Here is a 15663-nt window from a genome sequence, read left to right as displayed (position 1 = left end):
GTTGCAGCCCTCAACTGATGTTGATGTTGTTATCTTGTGTTTTGGCCTGAAGCGCCGCCCTCCACCTATCTACCAATCACGAAGTCAGTAGTGTTTCGGCATAGGGGTTGCCAGCAGCTCTAGTTACCACAGCTATGTAGCAGCCTACGTTCCGAGAAGCACCCGGCTGCAGCCTGCAGATCGAGGCGGGGCTGCACCTGGGGCGGGGTTGCACGTGCAGCCCCGCCCCACACCTACTCTGATTGGTTCAATCGTCTTTCATAGACTTACATGATAGGAAATGTGTGCGTAGTTAGTGTAGGATGGAGAATGCTGTTTAAAAAGCTAAAAACACTGTACAGTTTTATAAAGCCTTCATAATGCACAAAAGAAAAAAAAAAACATTAGCCTGTAACTCGCCATGTCCCTGAAATGATTGTTTTGTTAAATTAAGCTGATCTTTAGGCTAACATACGAATATAGTAAATTAATTGGGTTGATTATCCACAGTAAGACGACCAGGTCTTCAGATAGAAGAATGAATTATGAATTAAATTATTTTAGAAAATATGATTATTTCATATCATCAGAGTATGAGAAAGGAAAATAAAAGGGGTGTATCATTAATGTTTTAATTTATATAGCATGACAAGACAATTATTGTTACATATAATTATCCGTCATGCAGTTGATAAATGACTGCAATAGTCTTATGTGTCTGTCAATTCAATTTCTATGAAACTTTACATTTTCTTTACTACATTGCAAAACATAGACTTTTTCCTCCCCTTTATTTCAGGAAAATATGCTGCTCCTCGTTATTTGAAAGTGAAGAAATCGATACACTTTTATTTCTTTTTATAACTTTTATCGGCCAGTGATGATTCTGAAAGGACATACCTGTAAACCGTTGCTATAGTAACGAACACAATTTCATGATAATTGTGCTCTTATTTTAGTGCAGTCTCACAGCCACTGTCAAATATTGAGATAAACTTTATAAAGTATCATCTATTTATATTAAATTGGTATCTTTTCCGATATCCATTTTGTGACCTTTGAGCCGATTCTTTTCAATCAGCTGGAGTGATTCGGGACATTCTACGTTTAATGTGGCTAAATGCATTAAAAGAGTGTTTTTAAAAGACCAAACTCAGTAAACAAATTAATAATAAAGCATTCTATTCGCTGACAGGCAGATGAGTCCAGAATAAGAATTCAATGTGTTTAATTATGTGTTAAGCATTTTCCTCCCATAGAAAACCATTAGACTGAAAGGAAAACGCGTAACGTGGCGTAATGCATTAAAACGTGTTTTAAAAAGACCAAACTCAGTAAACATTTTTAATAACACATTTTATTTACAGACAAGCAGGTTATGGGTGGAAATTAAACGCTTTGTGTTCGTATTCTGTGCTCATATCTGCTTGTCTGTGAATAGAATGCTTTATTAATAATTTGTTTACGGAGTTTGGTCTTTTTAAAACACTGTTTTAATGCATAAAGCCAGGTACTTTCACGTTAAGTGTGCTTTTAGAATGTCCAAATTATTCATTCGTGAATTAATCTGGTCAAGAAGAGTAAACTTGCAGCAGCTAACATCTCTTGATTGAATAAATCAGACATAGTGAGTCAAGTTAACAATAAAAAACTGCATTATAGTAAAGGCTTTGTAAAACTGTACAGTGTTTTTAGCTTTTTAAACAGCATTCTCCATCCTACACCAACTACGCACACATTTCCTATCATGTAAGTCTATGAAAGACGATTGAACCAATCAGAGTAGGTGTGGGGCGGGGCTGCACGTGCAACCCCGCCCCAGGTGCAGCCCCGCCTCGATCTGCAGGCTGCAGCCGGGTGTACTTGTACGTTCCTGCTGGATCCTGCAGCCTATCTGGCAACCTCGGATACACCGCTCTACAGTAATTTGAAAGTGATTGCAGTACCAGTTTTGGCCACAATCTTACATACGGCTCCTTTAACACAGTGACCCTAGTTTTTTGTGACCACGCCTCTAGCCAATTCAGAAGAGACCTGATTCAAACTTGATGCATAGATGAGACCCATGGAAATTATTTACTTTTACTATCTTTCACTGGAGTCAGCAGTCCAGTTATTATTTAGCTGCAAAAACAGTTAATTTTGCTTCTGGCTGTTGTAAACTGGCATTTGTTTGATTTATTGACATTCTGATAAACACAATAGTTTTACAGTTTACTGCACTTTAAGTGTATCACACATCAGAGTGGTATGCATGTTGAACTTCGGCTAATGAATTTAAGTCTCGCACAGATACAGAAAATAGTCTCTTTTCAAGGATATTGAATTTAAAACCAGAATATAGTTGCTCATATACTGAAACAAATTAGGCTTAATATTTCAAGAGATTACCAACAGATATGTTTAGGGTTAGGGGTTTGATTAGGACAATCATTTAATTAATACAATTAAATCATTCCTGAAAGATTATAAAATAAATACATAGTTGAATCGTAGGCATGCCATAAAATGGTAGAAACTGCTATTACATGCTTGCATGCATACAAAAATGGCTGGGTTGTTGTGGTCAGCTCTTAAATAAAATCAGGCTTTGTGAGATGGGTATAAACCTGGAAAGCACCGTTAGCCAACTGTGCTGTCAAGTTTCATCTTTATCAGCAAAGTTTAAAGAGTCTGTGTTTGCCGAAACCAACGGACATTCGCAAACAACCTAAAAAGTTTTGTGGTTGGAACAACGGCTCCGACCTGTGGCTAGAAGAAGAGTTTCTTGTTTGCATGACATGGACTCAAATCCTTATCTTGAGCCAAATAAATAAGCTGACATTCAGTACAATCTATATCTTTTAAATATCAAAAATATACAAATGTTATTTCTTTTAAGGACTGGATTCACAGACATGGCTTAGTTTAAGCCAGGATTAGGCTGTAGTTCAATTAGGACATTTAAGTAGCTTTTATAAACCTGCCCCAAAAAAACATTACTGGTGTGCCTCTTAAGACAAAAATGACACAGACATATTTGAAGATATATCAATGCAATTTCAGTTCAAACATGCATTTTAGTCTTGGACTACCTTAAGCCTTGCTTGTCTGTGAAACCGGGGGTTAGTTTGTCAAAAAAAAAATTGAAGCAGTTTTTGAAGAGTTAGCACGTACTCTAGTACGTAAGAACAAATGGTTGAATCTGGAAATGAATCAAAATAACTGAGAAAATGAGAATTATTGTTATTAATTACAAACATGGCATCTGAGGACTAATTTGATCTCAAAAAATTTGTGACAATACGATTTCGGGGAAACAATCGTGACTATGTAGTAGTTGATTTCTTCAATGATGAATTGTACTATGGTAGTTAAGAAGCGAGTTGCATCATTGTATGGGAAGCGCTTCCCTGGCCGAGCCAGCTAACGTTAGTTATAGAGGATCAGCTTTAAATGTGTGGGACTACTGCTCCTTACAGAGAAAGTACACTCCTAACCCAACTAACTTGTCTCCACCCACTGGAGTTATAAGCTCTGCACACTTGGAGGTCTCCAGGCTACAGCAATGATGCAATGTCATGTAGATTTCTGTACTATAAATTAAGTAGTAAAAATCTATTATTAAATAACTATTTAGTAGGTAGTGTTGTTTTTCCCAGTGTTTTGCTATTAGGTTAAAAAAATCTAAATAATCTAAACATTTACTACTACCCTTTTTTTATACAGGGATCTCGGAACTTGAATCCGATACCATACGCTGCTGAATACATGGGTCACAAATTACATATCGACCAAAATGAGAAGATGGTAATGTTTGGGGTGACCCATGTAGCAGCTGTGGATGGATACTCCAGAAAAATTGTCGCACATTCCACTATGCCAGTGAAAAACAACCTGACAATATATCAAAATGTTTACAGGTAACTTCAAATTTTTTATCTTGTTTTTTTGGGGTACTTTAGTTGTGTAGTTCCAAATTAATTCCATACATCTATGAGAAATGTGTGAATAATCCTAATCATAACACCAACCGCCAAGAGTATGAACAATCAGGCTCCATGTTTTTGGGTGCAAGAGTGAACTTGGCTTAAACTTGAGGAGAAAGAGTCCAAAAGATAATTGGTTGTTTCAACAAGCATTACCTATTCACCATGTGTGTTTTCTCAGAGGAGGCAAAGAAAAAAAAATTGTATAAGAAAATAATCCATTCGATAAATTCCACCTGTAATTTTTCAAGCATCAATTCACAAATAAAATAGGACTATACATGAAATCTGAATTTTGTTACTGGAATAAATTACTGGAATTTGTTACTTTGGAATAAATGAAAAGATTGGAGATTTATACATGGTTTTGATTAATATAACAGTAGTTGCATACATTTAAAAAAAAATTATTGGTGGTGTTCTTAATAGTTTATGTAATGTTTATGTAACCTGGAAAATGTCAGCATTGTGTGTAACTGGAACATAAATTTACCTTTTTTTTTTTTTTAAATACTGAGGACTTTGCCTCATTTGAGAACACTGCTAATAATATATTTGTGTTAATCAAGACATTATACTGTACAGCTGAGAGACAATAACTTGACTGGCTAAACAGCATTTTTTACCTTCAGTGCTTTTAGCTATAAGCTGTACTTTTTGTTTCTTGCAGAAGTGCAGTGATCGAATATGGAATGTGGGACCAGATCAGGGTGGATCATGGGAAGGAGTTTTATTTAACACTTTTTATTCAAGAGAAACTTGCACACCTTAGAAACAACAGAGAGAAGCAGCCATATTGCCAAACACCGTCAACGAATGTAAGTCGTAATATATTCATAAACATTTTAGGGCAACAGAAACTATACTGTCCTTTTAACATAATCTATTAAGATGTTTTATTTTGTTAACTGCACTTAGTATTGATGTGTCCAATGCAGGGGCCTATACCATGAAGCCGGTTTAGGTGGCTAGCCAGGGGTGCGTTTCCCGAAAGCATCGTAAGCCAACTATGGTCGCAAGTTCCGTTGTTATCAGCATAGTTCAACGATTTGGTGTTTCCCGAAACCATCGTTCCAACGAACGTTCGCAAACAGCATCGCAAACTTGTGTGGTTGTAACGACAGCTCTGGAGCTGTCGTTAGAAGCATAGTTTCTAGTTTACATGAGATGTAGACTGAATAAATCCTTATCTTTAGCAAAAATAAGCAAGCTGACATTCAGTACAACCCGTGTTATTTATTTAGAATACATACAAATGTAATTTACGTCTTTTAGTTTGTCAAGAGATTTAAAGCGCCGTTTTTGAAGACTGCACATGTGCGAACGTGCTCTACTATGTAAGAACGAGCCAAATATTGAGTCTGGTAATAAAGCAAATTAACTGAGAAAAATTAGAAATGGTCTTCAGATGCCATGTCTGTAACTTATATGACAATATCTGGCGTTAATTCGATCTTAAACAGATTAATTAAAATAAGTTATTAGTCCACCACGTGCGAGACGTCATAAACCACCGTGGTTGAACGATACTTTGCGACATATGGTTTCGGGAAACAGTCGTGACTAGCTAGTTGATTTCTCCAACGATGCATCGTACTATGGTAGTTAAGCAGCGAGCTATATAGTTGTACGGGAAACGCACCCCAGATATGTTTCACTTTAGTTTGTGCCAACCCTGGGTTTTAGGTATCATGAAAGTGGTTTGGCTTTTAGCGGTGTCCATCGCCATAGTAACTTGCGCTGATGTCACTCCTAAACTCAGGATCAAAGCCTGTGTTGACAGAGAAAGTTGATGAACATTGTAATGGCACCAACAAAGCCTGGTTGGATTGTTTGGTTTTGTCAACTCTAAACTAATCCTGTAACCCTTTGTCTAACTACCATCATGATACTATCAATTATAGTGATACTTCAGGATCACTGGAAACTGATATGAAGATTAGAATACTTTACTGACCGTGTAGGTTAAGCAAAATTAACTAAACTTTATTCAAGTTATTTTAGCAGAATTAGAATGCTACAGGGTACCCCCAGGATCCTCCAAATGAAATTCAAGGCTTTTTAAGACCTTTTTAATACCATTTTAAATGAAATTCAATGCCAACTTTGTACCCATTCTGACAGAAGTATTAGGGGAAAATGTCAAATCTGTATACATTTTGAACCCTAGAAAATAATTATGTACAAGTAGGCTACTTGAATTAAATAAAACATTTTATTTAAATTATCAGTTATATTTAATACATACGCAACAGCGTAAGACATTTGATTTGTAATAAACAAATAGATTTGAACTTGGTGTTGAACACTACAGCCTTCGCAGCTCTGCTGCCTTGGTTGCAATTTTTTCACCCAGGCTCTCAAGTTCTGTCAACTTCTGCTTGTAGCTTCTTCTCAACGCGTTTGACTTGGCAATTAGCTCTGCCATTTTGCTGCCTTGTTTGCCCTCAGCCTCCTCTGCCATCTTGTCTGCATCCCTCCTCAGATGCTCCGCAACTTCCTGGATGGTCTGTCTTGTCTTTTTTAGCTGCTCCAACTCCTCTTCAATCATTATTCTTCTTTGACTATGTGCTTGAGAATCTTTTTTCTTTCGTTCACTTTCAAGATGCATCCTGTACCTCACCCTTGCTGATGTGACTGAAGACAGGAGCTCTGGTGTGAGGGGCACCTTGGTAACACCCCCATGCATGGACACGTAATCGCACACAACTCTTTGTGCAATGACAGTGTCCTCTTGGATATTACAAGTTTCTACTTGTTTATTGATGGAGAAGCCCCTCTCCACCGTAGCCTGCCCATGGGAGAGGAGCAGAAGGTTTCTGATGAAAGCCCAGAGCTGTGGGTAGGGCTGACTTATATAAGGATGGAGAAACACATCCAGCCTTTTATCGAGGGGCTTGAAAGACAGGAAGTTCTCATTCCTCACCTCCAGGGACAACAATTGTGAAAATTGCTGAATGATCAGATCACCTAAAGAAAGAGTGAAAGAAAAAGCACTCACATCAAATGTACACGTGTTTCTTTTGCAAATTGTATGCCTAACGTCAGGACTTAATCTTATGTACCTGTAGCAACCCCATCTAACTGCTTGTCTTGAAGAAACCTTTTGACTAGACACTTCATCTGGCCCTGACACAATTCTGGATTTGAATACATCACAGCTGGGTTAAGACAAGTCATTTGCCTTACAGTTGGGAATTTCAAAGGGCTCTTCTCTTGAATCTTCTTCACAATTTTGGACAGACCCTCCATGCATTCCTTTCTGAACTGGAGGACAGAAAGCTCCTCAGTGGATCTACTCTGCTGCTGACGTTCCTAAGAATGAATGGGGACTAAATTAAGTAAATAGCTTCCTCTCCCTCCTCTTTCCTTCTATCCAGTGAGGGGCTGAGTAGATGGGTCTAACAACAGGGACACCAGGAGCAGTCTGGTCACACATTATGTATTTCCTAAATACCTTTATTGCAGCCTCAGCTCCAATGCCAATATCAACAGCTCTTAGATGAACCCTGGACTGCATGTCACTAACATCAAGCCGGACCAAATGCTGATGTGTGGCATCATTGAGAAGTTCTTGTTTGATGAATCGCCTCAGCAAACTCTATGAAAAGACAAAAATATACATATTTGAGAATACAAAATATTTTACTATACAAAATAAGCACTCTGACTTTACAATGTTTCTTTTCTTCAGTATTATTAAATGAGCCTAATTTATCTGACTATTCAAAATATTTGCATTTTCAATTCATTCAGTCTTAGCTGTAGACTTAGCGTAACTGTGAACGAGAGGAGATTTTAAAATCACTATGACAATAAAATGAGAAGATTCACCTCACCTTCAGCAGTTCAGCCAAGTCATTACCAATGAAAGGCAGCACAGGCTCATCAGTCTGGTATCTGGTGAGGAAAGGTGTTACACTTCGACACACTGCCATGAAAAAGTGAAGCTTTGCCAGAATGAGAGGGTCTTTGGTTGCTGCCGCAATGGTAACATAGGAGGACGTCCCAGGGTTAGGAAGCTTTTTGGTGCTAACAGCCTCAATATACTTCATCATGTCTGGCCAGATGACAAGGGCCCTCTCCGCCACAGGGAGGTTCTCGACCCAGCGATGACCACAAAAAGGCAAAGCGAAGATTTTGGACTTTATGAGATTACAGAAATCCTCCCTTCTTGCCAAATCCACATTTGACAGCATTATGGAGAGTATGCAGGCCACAACTCCCCACCACTGCCAGCTGAGCACCCCCAAAATGCTCTGCATGCTCCTGCAGCAGCATCTCAAAAAAACGCCAATTAACATTGGGTCCATCCATAGACACAGAGACCATTTTCCTCAAGTCAAGGTCACATACACACTCCTAAAAGACATGAAAAGCAAATTTTAAACAAAGACATTATATAGCCTACATAATAGCTAGTGTGATGGAGGTTAGGGCCTCAAGGTTAAAGGGTTCTGTCTGAGTGGTGAGATACAGGTTCAGACATGCAAACTCACAACTGGTGAAAATGGTAACATGTTTACGAAGTAATTTGTTGTATGGGGGTCTGGGGAATTATCCCCCATGAGACAATTTTTATGATTTAAACATGTAAATGAAGCATTCTGACAAGAAAACATTTTGCTTCAAGACATTTCCTTCAAGTAAAAAAATAAACAATAAAACCAATAATTAAAACAATTTGATATCATATTAATTAAGTTGGGGCCTATCAGGTACAGTACATAAGAAAAAAAAATTCTCACTGTAAAGTAAACCATAAGGAACCCCAGATGGTACATCATTCTAATATTAAAGGTTAAAAATTATTTATTTGTAAGCTACTTCCATTTAAATCACACATAAGGAAGTTTTTATAATAATGTTACAATACATTTTTAATGACATAATATGTTTCTACTTTTTAAATAATGTCTGTCATAAACCAAATTTATTTTGAAGCAATATTCTCATCAGACTTTACATACTTAAATCTACATAATTGTGATTTTTACACCAGGGCGTTATTTACTTTTATAAGGACAGTTTTTAAACCTTACTTTAAATATGCACTCTCTTTCCTGTTAAATTCTTACATTTGATCAAATTCAGTTTTAATAATAAGGCTGCCGTTATCAATCAAATTAAGTCATTTACACTGCAAAATTGCAACTGTAATAATTTTATGAGATAGATGTTTAAACAAATAATATAAAAAAACAATGATGCCTTTAAACAATAAACCAATAGGTGGCAGCAAGTGACCGTCTTAATAAATGAATCATTGTAAGTGACTACATATTAGCTAGGCTACTTGTTTATTAAACTATACATTTGTAGTGTTTTGAGTTTGACCATTCCCGCAAACTTATAATTTTCCAAGAAATTATTTTTTATTTTTATTTTCATGTTTCACCATACATGTCATTATTAACAAACTTGTAGGACTATACGGAAACTGTGTATTTTGGTTTAAAAATGATGTATAGTATTTTATGTTGTGTGATGTCATTTCCTTTAATTGAATTGCCCAATCGCGTCCCGCTCTCGTCAGAACAGCTTTAGACTTGAGCGAGACAGGTACGTTGCAAATGTGCTCTGTGACATGGAGTTAAAATATATCCGTTTGAGTTAAAATTGTGGTTGATATCAGTGGATGACATCTTTAGATGCTGGATTGAGTCAAATAATCTGTTCGTTTGGCGTTATTTTTTAGTATATTGTGAGTTTTGTGTTAATGAGCTGTTAATGAGTTGATTCAAGTTACCGCCTGCGCCATTTTTATTGGCGGTGTTTTTCTGATAATTTTGGTTCTTAAATAGAATAATAAAAGTGGATTATGTTCTTAATGTCATGCAGTTAAACTTGTCTAAAGTATATTATCATTTTATGTTTTCAGTTGTGTATTTGTAGCTATGTATCATCTTTGAGTCGTTAATCAGCTGCAGTTATAGTATTAATGGGGACAGAAGTTCACTTTTCTCTCTCTTCTCGCAACTCTCGCAGAACAAAGAACAGAGAGTGATTTTGTGTGCCGTTAATCCCTGTCCTGTCTTTTAATAAACTGCAGGTATGTAATTGTTACAAAATAACCACTATACGATCACATGTCATTGTAATGTTAGATTGAAATATTTTTTTTCTTTTTGCAAAGTATGAAATTGTATGTGTGTATAAATATATTAATATTGAATATTATATTATATTATATTGAGAATAGATTTACCTGATTGACTTTGTCTAAGGTTGTATTGTATATGATGTCTAATACATGTTTTGAATGGAAATAAGTGAAACAAGACACTGTATGTAGTAAGTTTATTGTTAGAAATGGTCAGAACAGCTTTGGACTTGAGCGAGACAGAACAAAGAACAGAGAGTGATTTTGTGTGCCGTTAATCCCTGTCCTGTCTTTTAATAAACTGCAGACGTGGTCCACCGAAGCCAGTGGTGTCGTGTGGTTCTTTGTGGTGCGAGACGAAGTCCGCTACAAAATTGGTGCCGTGACCCGGATCTCAAGGGATCAGCCGTCGCAGATCTCCGGGGAAAGTAATCTTCATCGACATCACCAGCCAATAGAACTTCGGGGTAGATACGCAGTGTGACTTAAACATGGACAGTTACGGTTTTACACATAACAAAATGCAAGAACATATGTCAGTAACAGATGTTGATTCTGCGAATGTGACACCTTTTTGTATAAGGAGTGGTGTTTTAAGTTCACAGAAGCTTTCTACTGGAATTGGGAGGGGGGCCCAATTAAACAGTATGCTAGAACAAAATGTGGCAGCTTCTCCAGTTCACCCACCAACCAATAGTACAAATATGCAAGGTTTGAGTAGTGACACAACGGTGCCTCATAGAGAAAAAGACTATACAACCCCCCAGGGGGTGAACAGGTGAATCAGTGGCAAACAATGGCAGATTTAATGAAGCAGCTGGGTAGCAAAATAGGGAACCAGATTGCAGCAAATCTTAGATCTGCAGGGCAAAATGCTCAGAGAGATGATGTGGATGCCCAACGGCCCTCACCTCAGAGCCCTGATCTGTCAAATTTTAACCTAATTGTTAGGCATCAAGACGTTAAAGAACCGCCCACCTTTAGAGGTGATAAAACCGATCGATGCACCATTGGTGAATGGCAAGAACTGATGCAAGGTTACTTGAATTAGAAGGGATTCAGTGCATTCGAACAGGGCCAAGAAATTCTTGACAAACTAATGGGCCATGCCAAAGACATTGTGAGGACATGTATTCGCAACAATCCTCTAATTGATGTGGCTAGAGACCCACATGTCATATTTTCAATTCTAAGGCAACATTTTGGAGATGCAATCTCCTCCACAACACCTATGAGAGACTTCTATGACACCTTGCCAAAGCAGTCAGAGAGTGGCTTAGAGTACTGGATCAGGCTAAATAAGGCTGTTGACCTAGCTGATGAATGCCTAAAAAGACAAGGAAAAAGAGTTGAAGACCCCAGTCACGAAGTGACAATGATGTTTGTAAGGCATTGCCCAGAGCCCAGTCTGTACACAGCGCTTCGAAGTAAACCACTGGAAAGTTGGAATGCACGTCAAATCCAAGCATTAATTGACAGCCACCACAGAGACAAGCAGTCTGTAAGAGTAGATCGAGAGAGAAGGGTTGATGAAGCTTCCCCTAATGCCTGGTGCATGACACAACAGCAGTCCGCTGCAAGTAATCAAGCAAGCGGTTTGGACTCAGCTCTCCTTGGGCGTGTAGTTTCACTTCTAGAGGAGTTCCTTGTTCAGCAGAAGGGGCAAGAACATAAAACTGAACAGGGAAAGGTTGTGTCTGTAGACTCTGCAGTCCCCTGTAAAATATGTAGAGCTCAAGATCATACAACAAAAACTCACTGTTTCAAGGAAAGGTTGTGTTTTAGGTGTTTCAAGACTGGGCACAGAGGTTTTGAATGCCCTGACAAAAGACGAGCGAAACCCGTCACAGCCAGTGCCACTGGACCCAAGGGCCATTTAAACTAGAAAATCTGCACTGTGAGGGGAGCAGTGTGGGTCTCACAGAAGTGAAGTCCCCAGAAGACCCATTGATTGTTCATGTAAATACCAGTGATTACTTAAGTCAAAATAGTGCAAGTTCAGCAAAACTCTCCATGTGAATACTCCAAAAGCTGCCTACCAGAGAATTAATGATGAAGACGATCTATTCTATGCTCCAGTATTGGTCGAGGGGAAAGTGCAACTATTAGCTCTCGTGGATAGTGGATCTGTTACTTGTACATTGAGTGAATCAGCTGAGCGCACACTTAAAGACTGTAACTTGATCTGCACAGATTCAAGTAAACCCACAAAAAAAGTACTTACTGGCTGTGGAGGGAATGAAACAAAACCGAAGTGTACATATGAACTGAGTGTGGATATGCTTGAATGCAAAATGACAATCAATTTCCTAGTTGTACCAGGTCAAAAGGATGACATGATAGTTGGATCAAATGTCATCAGGCATGTGACTCGTCAGATGATGAAAAAAAGAGTGGTACTGGAAAAGCCTATCTCAACCAGTTCAAAGTAATAGTCAGGAACCCCTGCTGAATGTGCTTTCTAATGTTGAACGCTGGCATGGAGATAAGATACCACAGAGAGTTGGCACAGTAGTATTGAGACAGTGTGTTACACTAGAGCCACAACATGAGCATTTGGTTTGGGGAAGGTTAAAGGAAGAAGTTCCCTTGTCTGTTGGAAGTACTGTAATGCTTGAACCCTCCACTTCCCGTTCTGCACCAAGAAATGTCATGGTAGCTCGCAGTGTTTGCCCACTCTGGGGCGATAAATGGATTCCTATGAGAGTGATTAACATGATCGACCGCCCCATTGTCTTGCGACGCAATACAAAAATAGCACATGTACACCCATGTCTTGCACTAGAGGAGTTGGATTTCACGAAAGAAATCACAGAATACCAGCACAAAGGGGCTCAGCAGAATATTGTCCAAGTTAATGAGCTGAATGAGAAAAGCAAGCTGCAGACTGACTATAAAGTGAAGCTCAGAGAATTGGGGCTGACAGAAATTGACATTGAGTCTTGTGAAGTCAGTGAGTATTGGAAAAGAGAACTAGCTGACCTCATAGGACGGTATGAAAGCACCTTTTCTCGTGACAAGTTAGATTGTGGTGAAGTAAAGAATACCGTTCATCGGATAAGACTCAAGGATGAAAAGCCTTTCCGCTTGCCTTACAGAAGGGTTCCACCCAACCATTACCAGAAATTAAGACAAACATTGAATGAAATGGAGGAGCGTGGTATTATTCGAAAGTCAAACAGTGAATGGGCCTCACCTTTAGTCTTAGTCTGGAAACCCTCTGGAGAGCTAAGGATTTGCACAGACTTTAGGTGGCTCAACCAAAGAACAGAGAAGGATGCATATCCTTTACCCCATCAGGCTGACGCCCTTGCATCATTAGGAGGAAATTGTTATTTTAGCACTATGGATCTAACATCGGGCTTCTATAACATTCCCATTCATGAGGATGACCGTAAATATACGGCATGCACGACCCCAGTAGGGCTCTATGAATATAACCGTATGGCCCAGGGTTTATGTAACAGTCCAGCAACATTCTCACGAATGATGACATCGATTTTTGGAGACCAGAACTATCTGTCACTTCTCTGCTACCTAGACGACTTGCTTGTCTTTGGCAAAACGGAGAAGGAAGCACTCGATCGCCTTGAGATTGTGTTTTCTCGGCTTCGAGAGCATAACCTAAAACTGGCACAAAAGAAGTGCTATTTCTTAAGAAAAACTGTCAAGTTTCTGGGACATATTGTAACTGAGAGTGGCATAGCAACTGACCCAACTAAAGTGTCTGCAATCAGTAACATAAAATCCACAGATCTGATGGAAGCAGATGGAAAGACTCCATCGCCAACCAAAATTAAGTCTTTTCTTGGGATGGCAAATTATTATTCCCATTTCATTGAAGGCCTCTCTACTTTAGCGAGACCATTGTTTAAACTGACGGCTGGACAGAAAGTCAGGAGGAAAGATGGACAAAAGACCCGTTACATTCCAAACTTTAGGCGTCTAAGTCCTGAAGACTGGACTGCAGAGTGTGACACAGCTGTAGATAAGATAAAACATGCGCTTTCTCACACTGTTGTCCTTGCCCATCCGGACTTCAAAAAACCTTTCTTGCTGTCCACAGATGCGTCTATGGATGGTTTTGGTGCAGTCTTGAGTCAGATTCAAGAAGGTGAAACAAAACCTAGACCAGTCGCTTTTGCAAGCAAGACCCTGTCAAAAGCCCAGTCCCATTATCCCGCTCATAGGTTAGAATTCTGCGCACTAAAGTGGGCAGTTTGTGATAAATTCGCCCATTGGCCAGTCCCTCCAGGATTTCGCGGGATTTTTTTGTGATTGTTGCGGCCTAAAATGCCAGATTTTGCGGCAGCTTTTTCAAAAAGTTGCGGGAAAAGTTGCGATTTTTTTTAGACAGATTTTTCTCAACAGCATTGCATTACCTTGTGATTTCACAAACATGTTATGATTTTTTTAAGTGTTCTTTGCAAGCTTACTCCCCCAAAGCACAGGAATTCAAAAAATCTGGGAAAATATGTTTTATTTGCTCATCAGAATAAAGTGCAAAGGCTATTTTTCAACCTTGACAATTCATGGGCAAAAAATATAAGTCCATTTCTTTTCAATTGAACTTGACATTGTCCAGTGTGAACAAATATGAACCAACTGGATGTTCTTCCAACATAGCATATGAAATGCAGACTAAAACACGTCAACCATAAAATCATTCATTAGAATGGTAAGACAGTTCATTCTTCAACACTAACTTCCTAAGTATCCAAACTGTCCTCCACTTCATCCTCCGAGTCGGGCCCACAATCGATCTTGAGCTCATCCCTCTCAAACACTCCACTAGTGAGTCGCTGATTGTGGTACAAGAAGACCAAGGCTTTGAGGTTGCTGTTAGTGATTGATCTTCTTCTGCTTGATAGCACAAGCTTGTAAAGGCTGTTGCTTCTTTCAGCATCTGCTGAGTTCACGATGACATCCTTGTATCGTTTGGCTAAGGCACTGAGGACAGGAAGTCTCTCGAGAAGCCCATCCCAAAACACATCTAGATCTACCACTCCACATGCTGACGCTTTGAGTGCTGCTGGACCCAGGCGTTGGAAGTAGGCATCAAACTCATCATTGGGGACAGCACTGAAGCCTGGGATGTGTGTGTAGCCAGAAACACTGTCCTCCAAGAATGAAATGTAACGAGGGTCAAACACTCTGACTTCTCGAAGGAAGTTGATGGCAGGTTGTCCCGCTGACATGTACTTGGTGAGTTTTTCCTCTGCATTGCTGTACGCTAGATGCACTAAGTTGAGGATGTGTGTTTTGGCGGCATGATGGACATCAAGCCCTTCAAAGTGCTCAGCACAGGATTCATACTGTAACTCCTTGTTTGCAGTAAAGTTCATCTGTAGATCCTCGCAGTAGTCAAAAACCTTGGTGGTTATAGGTTTCCTGCTCTGAAAGATGTCAAGTAGCTGTAGAATACGTTCACACTTATCTGCCATGATGCTGAGCTGAACCTGGAGACACTGAGCCATGTCTTCATTCTGTAGCATCTCATGGAGTCTCTCCACAGACTGCGGTGCACTGCTGCCACACACCTGTGAATAGGATTAAAACAGAATTTAGTCCTGCTTCAACACAATTTACATAAGCAAATCCAAAAGCACACAA

Source organism: Carassius carassius, chromosome 37 (genome assembly GCF_963082965.1).
Source record: "Carassius carassius chromosome 37, fCarCar2.1, whole genome shotgun sequence".
In the NCBI taxonomy this organism is placed as follows: Eukaryota; Metazoa; Chordata; class Actinopteri; order Cypriniformes; family Cyprinidae; genus Carassius; species Carassius carassius.
Note: the sequence above shows the minus strand (reverse complement) of the source record.